This window comes from Staurois parvus, unplaced genomic scaffold (genome assembly GCF_062004578.1).
Source record: "Staurois parvus isolate SC_StPar_1 unplaced genomic scaffold, SC_StPar_1.0 ptg002046l, whole genome shotgun sequence".
NCBI lineage: Eukaryota > Metazoa > Chordata > Amphibia > Anura > Ranidae > Staurois > Staurois parvus.
Window position 1 is genome coordinate 77010 of NW_028319842.1, and position 11933 is coordinate 88942.

An 11933-nucleotide genomic window follows, 5' to 3' on the forward strand; every position below is an offset into this window, starting at 1 on the left:
CCCCGCATTCACTGTATCCGCTCTCCCTGGACCTTGCATTTATTTTGATGTATTTATATCTGCCCAGCAACAAGCAAAAAAAAAAAAAAGAAGAAGCAAAATGCATCAAATAAGCAGCAAAAACACATGTACAAAAACGCAAAACGCACTGCAGAAACGGGTCAAACGCAGACTGCATAGGCGTGAACCTAGCGTAATGCAGATTTGTATATGATGTCGTACTTTTAGCCTTCTGTTTTGTTCTGAGCCCAAAGGCCTCATAAGCGATCTCCTGGCTCCTGAATGTGCATAACAGCATGAAATAACAGAGCCTTCCTTGCTGCATTTGGACCAGTCACTTCATTCTGTTCTGCGCACTCAGGAGCTGAGCTACAGAATGAGGACTGGCAAGTGACTGGATAGACTGCCCTGTAAGCAATCCAGGAATCAGATCCTTGCACCAATCAGAATCACTTTTCTTTAAAAATGGATGGTGTTGAAACAATATAAAAAAAATTAAAAAAACACAAACTTTTTTTTTAATATTGAAAACTTTATTAACAGACAGAAGCAGTATTAAACATGAAAACAAAACTTTATTAACTTGTGGCTGACCAATTCTTAGATGTGGTGGCTGCACTAGTTTCATTTTTTTTTATTCCTTTAGTTTCACTTGGTGATCCTGCCAGTAAGTCTGGTATTATTCAACCCCCTTTAGCAGACCAAGCTTCCCAGACAAAGAGTTAGAGGGTCGGGGTAAACCATTTACCACAGACAGCGGTGCTTACAATGATCAGTTTTTATTTATGTCAAACCTTTATCCCGAAAGGAACAAAACTGTTTGCTGTACCTGCTTATAAAGTGTGAGCTGGAGCGTGGCTTCAGTTTGTTAGTGTAGCTAAATCTGTAAGTACATCTAACACTCCTCCTCCCCCAAGACTGACACTGCTCCTGTCCAAAGGTGTCTCTGCTGCTCCTCCAACCAAAGTGAAGACATCCTTAGACCGGAAGTGTATTACAGGTAAGATCACCAGGTGAGAATAAAAAAAAGGGAAAAAACCCTTAAAAAGAAAACAAATGCAGCCACCAAATGTAAGGATCAGTGAGCTGCAATATTACACTTTTTCTTAGTGGGGTGGGATGCTGTGGAATGGAATGGGGTGTGGTGGGGAGGGATGGTGGTGGGGTGGGATAGGGTGGGGTGGGGGTGGGATGGGATGGGATTGGGGTGGGGGTGGGGTGGGGATTGTGGGGTTTGGGTGGGTGTGGGGTGGGGTGTGGGGGGGGGGGGGTTGGGGTGGGATGGAATGGTGATGGGGTGGGGGTGGGTGTGGGGTTGGGGTGGGGATGGGTGTGGGGTGGGGTGGGGTAGGATGGGGATGGGTGGAATGGTGATGGGGTGGGGGTGGGGTAGGGGTAGGTTTGGGGGTATATAAGCATTACATGATATATAATTAGATCAGCAGCAAGGGGTGGGATGGGGTGGGGTGGAATGGTAATGGGGTGGGTGTGGGGGTGGGTGTGGGGGCAGGGGTGGGGTGGGTGTGGGTTGGGGGTATATAGGCATTACATGATATATAATTAGATCAGCAGCAAGGGTTGGGGTGGGATGGGGTGGGGTGGAATGGTGGTGGGGTGGGGGTGGGTGTGGGGTTGGGGTGGGGGTATATAGGCATTACATGATATATAATTAGATCAGCAGCAAGGGTTGGGGTGGGATGGGGTGGGGTGGGGTGGAATGGTGATGGGGTGGGGGTGGGGGATATATAGGCATTACATGATATATAATTAGATCAGCAGCAAGGGGTGGGATGGGGTGGGGTGGAATGGTGATGGGGTGGGAGTGGGGGTGGGGTTGGGGTGGGGGTGGGGGGTATATAGGCATTACATGATATATAATTAGATCAGCAGCAAAGGTACCTCCGCTTCCTCTCCTCCCTCTACAAGGACATCTCTGCCAGTTTACTATTGGCATACATTTGACTCGTCACCAGCACATTATTCGTCTGCACAGGACTGAAAAAAAAAAAAGACAGTTAAGAATAATTAGCTCCAAAGCTTCTATGATTTTTTGTAACATTATAATTTATAACTTTTTATCAGCTGCAGTGACAATGACTTTTTTACAGCAGATATTTCACCCTCTGCAAAACTAGAGTGGGAAAATGACAAACAAAGAAACAAAAGTTACAAAGTATCTTTCTTTTTTTTCTTTTGCAGGATGTAGCAGTATATATATAGCAGTCTCCTGACTCCTGAGTGTGCATAACAACATCAGACAACAGAGCCCTCCTTGGTACGTACAGTCCTGTTATTTCAAAGGTTCTTCACTTTTTGGAGGAGAGCTACAGGATAAGGACTGGCAGGTGACAAGACAACTGTCAGAGATCAGATGACCTCCACACTCTGACTCCCAGCTCCAGAGTCATCCTCAGATCAAATATGTATAGCTAACCCACATGGAAGAAAAATATATTTTAAAAATATTCTTCCCAAATATATTGACATATATTTGAAACAGTACAATTTTGGCCGTATTCATTATATATATAAATAATTAACAAAAAAAAAATATTTATATATATATATATATATATATATATATATATATAAATAATTAACAAAAAAAAAATATTTATATATATATATATATATATATATATATGTATTATTATTATACAGTATTTATATAGCGCCAAAGGGTATGCTCAGCGCTGTACAGTAGCAAGGGGGACAGAACATGAGACAAGACGGTAACAATACAATACACGAGGGGTTCGAGCTTACAATCTATATATATATATATACAGTTGTGTTCAAAATAATAGCAGTCAGACATCACTAACCAGATCAATCTCTGTTTTTGGTAGAAATGATCTTTCTACATGGCAAATAATTTCCTAGCAGGTGTAGTAGAGTAATAGAAATCCAACAGACCCAACAGTCATGACATGCATGCTGCTGATTCTGTGTCATTGAATCACTCATTGAAAGGGGCGTGTTCACAATAATAGCAGTGTGGAGTTCTATTAGTGAGGTCATTCATTCTTTGAAAAACAGGTGGCAATTATTGCCCTTATTTAAGGAAGGAAGGCAGCAAATGTACATGCTGGTTACAGTGCATTTCTCTCTGAAATTCTGAGGAAAATGGGTCGTTCCAGACCTTGTTCAGAAGAACAGCGTACCTTGATTAAGACGTTGATTGGAGAGGGGAAAACATATAAAGAAGTGCAGAAAATGATCGGCTGCTCAGCTAAAATGATCGCAAATGCTTTAAAATGGCAACCAAAACCTGAAAGACGTGGAAGAAAGCGAAAAACTACCATTGGAATGGATAGAAGAAAAGCCAAAATGGCGCGGACTCAGCCAACAATCAGCTCCAGGAAGATGAAAGAAGGTGTGACGTTCCCTGTGAGGACTGTTACAATTAGAAGACGCCGATGTGAAGCCAAGCTATCTGCAAGAAGCCCCCGCAAAGTCCCACTGTTGGAAAAAAGACGTGTGCTGAAGAGGTTACAATCTGCCAAAGAGCACATTGACTGGCCTAAAGAGAAATGGGGCAACATTTTGTGGACTGATGGAAGTAAGATTGTTCTTTTTGGGTGTAGTGGTCGGAGACAGTTTGTCAAACACTGAATTTAAGCCACAGTACACTGTGAAGACCGTGAAGCATGGTGGTGCAAGCATCATGATATGGGGATGTTTCTCATACTACGGTGTTGGGCCTATTTATCGCATACCAGGGATCATGGATCAGTTTGAATACATCAGAATACTTGAAGAGGTCATGCTGCCTTATGCTGAAGAGGAAATGCCCTTGAAATGGGTGTTCCAACAAGACAACGACCCCAAACACACCAGTAAACGTGCAACATCTTGGTTCCAGACCAACAAGATGGACGTTATGGAGTGACCAGCCCAATCCCCGGATCTTAATCCAATAGAAAACTTGTGGGGTGACATCACAAATGCCGTTTCTGAGGCAAAACCAAGAAATAGAGAAGAACTGTGGAATGTGGTCCAATCATCCTGGGCTGGAATACCTGATCACAGGGGCCAGAAGTTGGGTGACTCCATGCAACACAGATGTACAGCAGTTCTCAGAAACAGTGCGACTACAACCAAATATTCATGAAGTCATTCAAAGGAAAGCAAAATCTTCAAACATTTCTCAGTTTATATAGTGAATGTTGGAGTTTGTAAAGAAGAATACAAACACTGCGATTTTTTTGAACCGTCTAATATTCACTTTTCTTCCATTTTTTTTAGAGGAACAACACAAATTTGATGTATTTTTCTTCATGTTTTGATTTGGAATAGAATGTGTCGTGTTCCCAATGCATTTGTGTGGATGGAAATAAAAGCTATTAGAAGGATTTTCAGCTTTATTCACTTTTTTCAACACACTGCTATTATTTTGAACACAACTGTATATATATATATATATATATATATATATATATATATATATGTATACATACACATACTGTATGTTGAAATGCTTTTTTATATATTACAAACTATATGAAAAATATTTTAAAGAATAAATTACAAATATTCTTTAAAAATAAATTTAATCTACATTTTTGGAATGCATTTACAAATATATGTTAAAATGACTTTTTTTAAATGTTAAAAAAATCTGAAGTATATATTTAAAAAATATATATTTTTAAAAATATTTTTCAGATATTTTGTAATATAAACAAAATGCATTTCAGCATACAGTATATATATATATATATATATATATATATATATACAGTCATGGCCGAAATTGTTGGCACCCTTGATATTTCTCCAGGAAATCATGTATTTCTCACGAAACGTATTGCATTAACACATGTTTTGCTATACACATGTTTATTCCCTTTGTGTGTATTGGGACAAAACAAAAAAAGGGAGGAAAGAAAGCAAATTCGACATAATGTCACACAAACCTCCAAAAATGGGCTGGACAAAAGTATTGGCACCCTTTCACAACTGCGGATAAATAAGAATGTTACAAGCATGTGATGCTCCTGTAAACTCACCTGGGGCAAGTAACAGGTGTGGGCAATATAGAAATCACACCTGAAAGCAGATAAAAAGGAGAGACGTTCACTTAACCTTTGCATTGTGTGTCTGTCTGTGCCACACTAAGCATGGACAACAGAAAGAGGAGACGAGAACTGTCTGAGGACCTGAGAACCAAAATTGTGGCAAAATATCAACAATCTCAAGGTTACAAGTCCATCTCCAGAGAACTAGATTTGCCTTTGTCCACAGTGCGCAACATTATCAAGAAGTTTGCAACCCATGGCACTGTAGCTAATCTCCCTGGTCGTGGACGGATGAGGAAAATTGATGAAAGATTGCAACGCAGAATAGTCCGGATGGTGGATAAGCAGCCCCAAACATGTTCCAAAGACATTCAAGCTGTCCTGCAGGCTCAGGGAGCATCAGTGTCAGCGCGAACTATCCGTCGACATTTAAATGAAATGAAACGCTATGGCAGGAGACCCAGGAGGACCCCACTGCTGACACAGAGACATAAAAAAGCAAGACTACAGTTTGCCAAAATGTACTTGAGTAAGCCAAAAGCCTTCTGGGAAAACGTCTTGTGGACAGATGAGACCAAGATAGAGCTTTTCGGTAAAGCACATCATTCTACTGTTTACCGAAAACGGAATGAGGCCTACAAAGAACAAAACACAGTACCTACGGTAAAATATGGTGGAGGTTCAATGATGTTTTGGGGTTGTTTTGCTGCCTCTGGCACTGGGTGCCTTGACTGTGTGCAAGGCATCATGAAATCTGAGGATTACCAAAGGATTTTGGGTCGCACTGTAGGGCCCAGTGTCAGAAAGCTGGGTTTGCGTCCAAGATCCTGGGTCTTCCAGCAGGACAATGACCCCAAACATACGTCAAAAAGCACTCAGAAATGGATGGCAAAGAAGCGCTGGAGAGTTCTGAAGTGGCCAGCAATGAGCCCAGATCTAAATCCCATTGAACACCTGTGGAGAGATCTTAAAATTGCTGTTGGGAAAAGGTGTCCTTCCAATAAGAGAGACCTGGAGCTGTTTGCAAAGGAAGAGTGGTCCAAAATTCCGGGTGAGAGGTGTCAGAAGCTTATTGATGGTTATAGGAAGCGACTGATTTCAGTTATGTTTTCCAAAGGGTGTGCAACCAAATATTAAGTTAAGGGTGCCAATACTTTTGTCCAGCCCATTTTTGGGGTTTTGTGTGACATTATGTCATATTTGCTTTTCTGCCTCTGTTTTATATTTGTTCCAATACATACAAAGGGAATAAACATGTGTATAGCAAAACATGTGTTAATGCAATACCTTTTTTGTGTGAAATACTTGATTTTCAGGAAAAATATCAAGGGTGCCAACAATTTCGGCCATGACTGTATATATATAATATAGCCAAACATTGTAGCATTTCACATATATGTCAATATATTTGGGAAGAATATTTTTAAAATATATTTTTCTTCCATGTGGGAAATAAGGGGCAAATATGAGTACATTGTAAATAAAGCTGGTCATGCACTAAGAGATTTTCTTTTCTTTTTTCTTGTTAACAAGAAAATTTGTATTGATTTTTCAAAGAAAATGCACAATAGTGTTCCAAGGATAACAATAGGTCATTCACACATACTGATTATCAGAATAATTGGCAGTATACAAAAACAGAAGCAGTATTTATTGTTAGACAGTGAATAAGGCTGTATTAGCTTTACAGTATAATAGGCCCTGATTACCCCATAGAGGGTTCAGACCCTAAGCAGGGTGTAAATTTAGTATAGACTGCGGTATCACGTTGGAGGAGAAAAAAAAACAATAATAGATTAATACTAATAATATTAAAATTTAATTTCTTATAAATACTACTGGCCATATTTTGCATCCAATTTCATTGTTAACTGCATTCTGGTATGAAAAAAAAAAGAAAATGTATATGAAAGGAACCTTTCAAATCTGAGAGACCTGGAGCAGTTGGTGTAAGACGAAAGAAAAATTTTTTTTTCTGGTCCATTTTTGGGGTTTTGCGTGGACTGTGTCAGATTTGGCTTTTTGCCAAATCTGACACATAATGCTTCCCAATCCACAGATCCCATCCATCCTGCGGGGATCGTCGGCATGCAACATATACGGGGTGACACCGGACCAGCTCCACGAAAAGGTAAGTTGTAAAGAAAGCTGTCGATCCCCGCAGGATGGATGGGATCTACGGATTGAGCATAATGGATCGGAGTCCAGTCCATTATGCTCCCCAATCAACGGATCCGATCCATCCTGCGGGGATCGTCGGCATGCAACATATACGGGGTGACACCGGACCAGCTCCACGAAAAGGTAAGTTGTAAAGAAAGCCGTCGATCCCCGCAGGATGGATGGGATCTACGGATTGAGCATAATGGATCGGAGTCCAGTCCATTATGCTCCCCAATCCACGGATCCGATCCATCCTGCGGGGATCGTCGGCATGCAACATATACGGGGTGACACCGGACCAGCTCCACGAAAAGGTAAGTTGTAAAGAAAGCCGTCGATCCCCGCAGGATGGATGGGATCTACGGATTGAGCATAATGGATCGGAGTCCAGTCCATTATGCTCCCCAATCCACGGATCCGATCCATCCTGCGGGGATCGTCGGCATGCAACATATACGGGGTGACACCGGACCAGCTCCACGAAAAGGTAAGTTGTAAAGAAAGCCGACGATCCCCGCAGGATGGATCGGATCTATCCAGTGGGGATCGTCGGCTTGCTTTACAACTTACCTTTTCGTAGAGCAGGTCTGGTGTCACCCCGTGTGGTAGGTGTCACGCAGTGCGGCGCACACCCCCCGCACCTGCCTCGGGATGCCACTGTATATACTTACTTTTTATTTTAACAGAAAAAAAATAGACTTTAATATCACTTCAGGAAAGGAATGTTGCACAGCATCGGTCTATTTTCTGCCTAAGTATATGTGTAGCCATGTGTTTTCTATATGGCATCCATGGATATAAATGTAGCCCTGTCAATGGTTCTCTCCGTGAGGACCTTGTACCTTTCCAATGTTCCCCAATAAAATAAATGCATTTAAAAAAACATTTAAATCAGAAAATTCTACAGGTACAAGGAACTCACATAGCAGTTGCAAGATAGTCTCTTAAAGGAGCTTCCTGCTCATCCCCTTGAAGGAACTCCAACCCAAGAGCCCAACAGAGACACTTTTACCAGTTACAGCCTTGTATTGTGTCTCCAGGACAGGAAGTGAAGGGAAGTCTCCCCCAATAAGAAAAAGACAGCAATAGAAATCAGAAAATCCTACTGATACAAGGAACTCACGTAGCCATTGCAAGGTAGTCTCTTAAAGGAGCTTCCTGCTCATCCCATTGAAAGCAATCCAACCCAATCTACCAACAGAGACACCTTTTCCAGTTACAGCCTTGTATTGTGTCTCCAGGACAGGAAGTGAAGGTAAATCTCCCCAATAGGAAAAGGACAGCAATAGAAATCAGAAACTTCTACAGGTACAAGGAACTCACACAGCAGTAGCAAGGTAATCTCTTAAAGGAGCTTCCTGCTCATCCCCTTGAAGGAGCTCCAACCCAATCACCCAACAGAGACATCTTTTCCAGTTACAGCCTTGTATTGTGTCTCCAGGACAGGAAGTGAAGGTAAATCTCCCCAATAGGAAAAGGACAGCAATAGAAATCAGAAACTTCTACAGGTACAAGGAACTCACACAGCAGTAGCAAGGTAATCTCTTAAAGGAGCTTCCTGCTCATCCCCTTGAAGGAGCTCCAACCCAATCACCCAACAGAGACATCTTTTCCAGTTACAGCCTTGTATTGTGTCTCCAGGACAGGAAGTGAAGGGAAATCTCTCCCCAGTAGGAAAAGGACAGCAATAGAAATCAGAAACTTCTACTGGTACAAGGAACTCACACAGCAGTTGCAAGGTAATCTCTTAAAGGAGCTTCCTGCTCAGCCCCTTGAAGGAACTCCAACCCAATCACCCAACAGAGACATCTTTTCCAGTTACAGCCTTGTATTGTGTCTCCAGGACAGGAAGTGAAGGTAAATCTCCCCAATAGGAAAAGGACAGCAATAGAAATCAGAAACTTCTACAGGTACAAGGAACTCACACAGGAGTTGCAATATAGTCTTTGTGAGAACCTTATACTTTTCCAGTGTTGTCCAATTAAAAAAAAAGATTACCTTTTCAACCTGCAGCCAGCTATAATTTTCTAAAAAAACAAAAAAACAAAGTTTCTCAGCCTACGAAGGAAGCTTTCATAAGGAAAACCTCTGATGGCCGGCACTGTCCGTATTTTGCCACCTCGTGGGTTTTCCCTCGCATCTCAGTCTGAGCCTTTTCTTGGTGTTTAATTTATGGGCATTACGGTGTGAACCTGAATCTTGGTCCTCTTGGAGAACACGGCTTTAATGATTGATTCATGCTTTCTCTTTACATATGTAATGTTCTGTATGCACAGTCACACCATTGATACCTCATATTCCCCAGTCGCCCCCCCCGGCTGCCTAAATAGCAGCAATATTCACATACAAATCACCTATCATTTTCCTTGGGCTGTCCATTGTGGAACCAGCCTGTGTACACGGCTGCAAAACTTGGAGATAAAGAAAATTGTGCAATTATAGGAAATGTTCTATATAACACCACGTACCGAGGGTAACTGAGCGTTCCGGAGTTCAGAAGTGGATCCACTTAGCTGTCAGTCGAACCCCCAGCTATAAATACCAGGTGACAGCGCGCACGATTTTCACAGCGAGGGTGAGAAGATTTCAGCAGAGGTGTAATTACACCTCCCATCATCATCCGCTCCAAGTAGAATTGGCATCCTCTGACATTCTTTCTGAAATGCAAGCAGAAAATTCCCCTGAAACCAGGAATTCACAAAGAAGTTCAAGGTAGTCGCCTGCTGCATGGGGGAGGGTCCTTTTCCTATTGGGGGGTGATTTCCCCTTCACCTCCTGTCCTGGAGACCCAATACAAGGCTGTAATTGGAAAAGGTGTCTCCGATGGCAGATTGGGTTGGAGTTCCTTCAAGGGGCTGAGCAGGAAGCTCTTTTAAGAGACTACCTTGCAACTGCTATGCTATGTGAGTTCCTTGTACCACCTTTTCCAGTTACAGCCTTGTGTTGGGTCTCCAGGACAGGAAGTGAAGGGAAATCTCCCCAATAGGAAAAAGATAGCAATAGAAATCAGAAAATTCTACTGGTACAAGGAACTCACATAGCACTTGCAAGGCAGTCTCTTAGAGGAGCTTCCTGCTCATCCCCTTGAAGGAACTCCAACCCAATGGAGACAGTCTTTTCAGTTACAGCTTTGTACTGGGTCTCCAGGAAAGGGAGTGGAGGGAAATCTCCCTGATAGGAAAAAGACAGCAATAGAAAACAGAAAATGTCCTCTGGTACAAGCAACTCACACAAGTTCCATTGCAATGTAGCCTCTTAAAGGAGCTTTCTGCTCAGCCCTCTAAAGACAAATTCCAACCCTATATGTCAGTGGGGACCCACATTTGTGTTGTGTCTCCTGGCCAGGAAGTGAAGGGAAATCTCTCCAACAGGACACAGAGAGCAATAATAATTTGACAGAAGTTGTAATCTTCCCCGCCCAATTCAAAACATGTTTTTTTTTGCCTTAGGATTACTTTAACTTATATTACGTATATGAACTGTTTTAGGTGACCCAGTTGTCCCATATAGGTCTATGATTGGTCCCACACCTGAAGCTCCTAAGCTACCAAGAGATCTTCAACAGAAGCTGCCAAGATGGAAATATGGAGCTGCCATTGACCTGCTTTCTGACAGTGTCTTTATCCTGATCCTGGCTTCACAATTCCCCTACCTTGCAAAACATACCTATTGGGTCTTCTGGACATCCAAACACATCACGGGTCCTTCGTCTTCTCCTCCAGTGGTAGAGGTGGATGGTCCTTTACCTGTTGTGACATGACTGCAGTGTATTGCAGTCATCCTCTGAGCTCACACCATGGGCGGGTCCTTGACAGCCGGGGCTTAAAGGAAGTAAGTTGATTGACACTGACCGTCCTTCAGCCTGAGGACATCTAATGGCAAAAAGCGACTACTGCAGATTGAAAGTACATTTTTCAGCAAGATCGTATTTTATTTTTTTTATATTTACTCTTACTGGGCTATGAATGTATTTTTTTTAAACTGATGTTCTGCTTTTACCCACCAAGAGTCACTGACTAGGAGTAATGTAACACCCTCCTAGATAGGTGCTATCAGGGGCAGACTGACCATTTGGAAACTCGGGCACTGCCCGAGGGCCCGGGGTCAGTAGGGGGCCCCATGAGATGCCCCTGGTACCTTTTTCATAGCCTTTGTTTGAGTTTGGGCAAGGACAGAGGGGCCCCATGATACCTTATTGCCCGGGGGCCCCATGAGATGTCAGTCCACCCCTGGGTGCTATGTTAGGTAAATTTAGTTATTGACGCCACCGTAATCAGTTGAGCTGCTTCTGACTATTTTGGGCTGTTCTGTGTCTCACTGGCTGCAAGATTGACTGCTTCCTCCATCTTTCTGGAGGATTCTGGAAAGTAGTCGGTTGGGGGAGTCAAATCAGCAGGAGAATATTTATGCAATCTCAGCCAATCCCTGGTGAAGGGTGCCCAGATGTTGGCTGGGGGGGGGGGATCATAAATAGTCTGTGGCCTGGAACCAAGGGGTTCTTGTCCAGGAGGAAGTGATCCCAGCCTGAAGGGCTGCTGTCCCTCTGGGCAGTCCAACGGTTTTTTACTGCACTTTGCTGGCCAGCTAGTGGGCCTATTCTGTAGAACTTTGCTGGAGCTCATTGGGGGATTTCTTTTTGAGATCTGGTCTGGAGGATTCACTGAAGAGGGGTCCGGAAGATATTGAGGGGAGGCGTCAAGCTATCCGAGGACATTAGTGAGAGACCAGTGTGAGAGATGCCAGTGAATG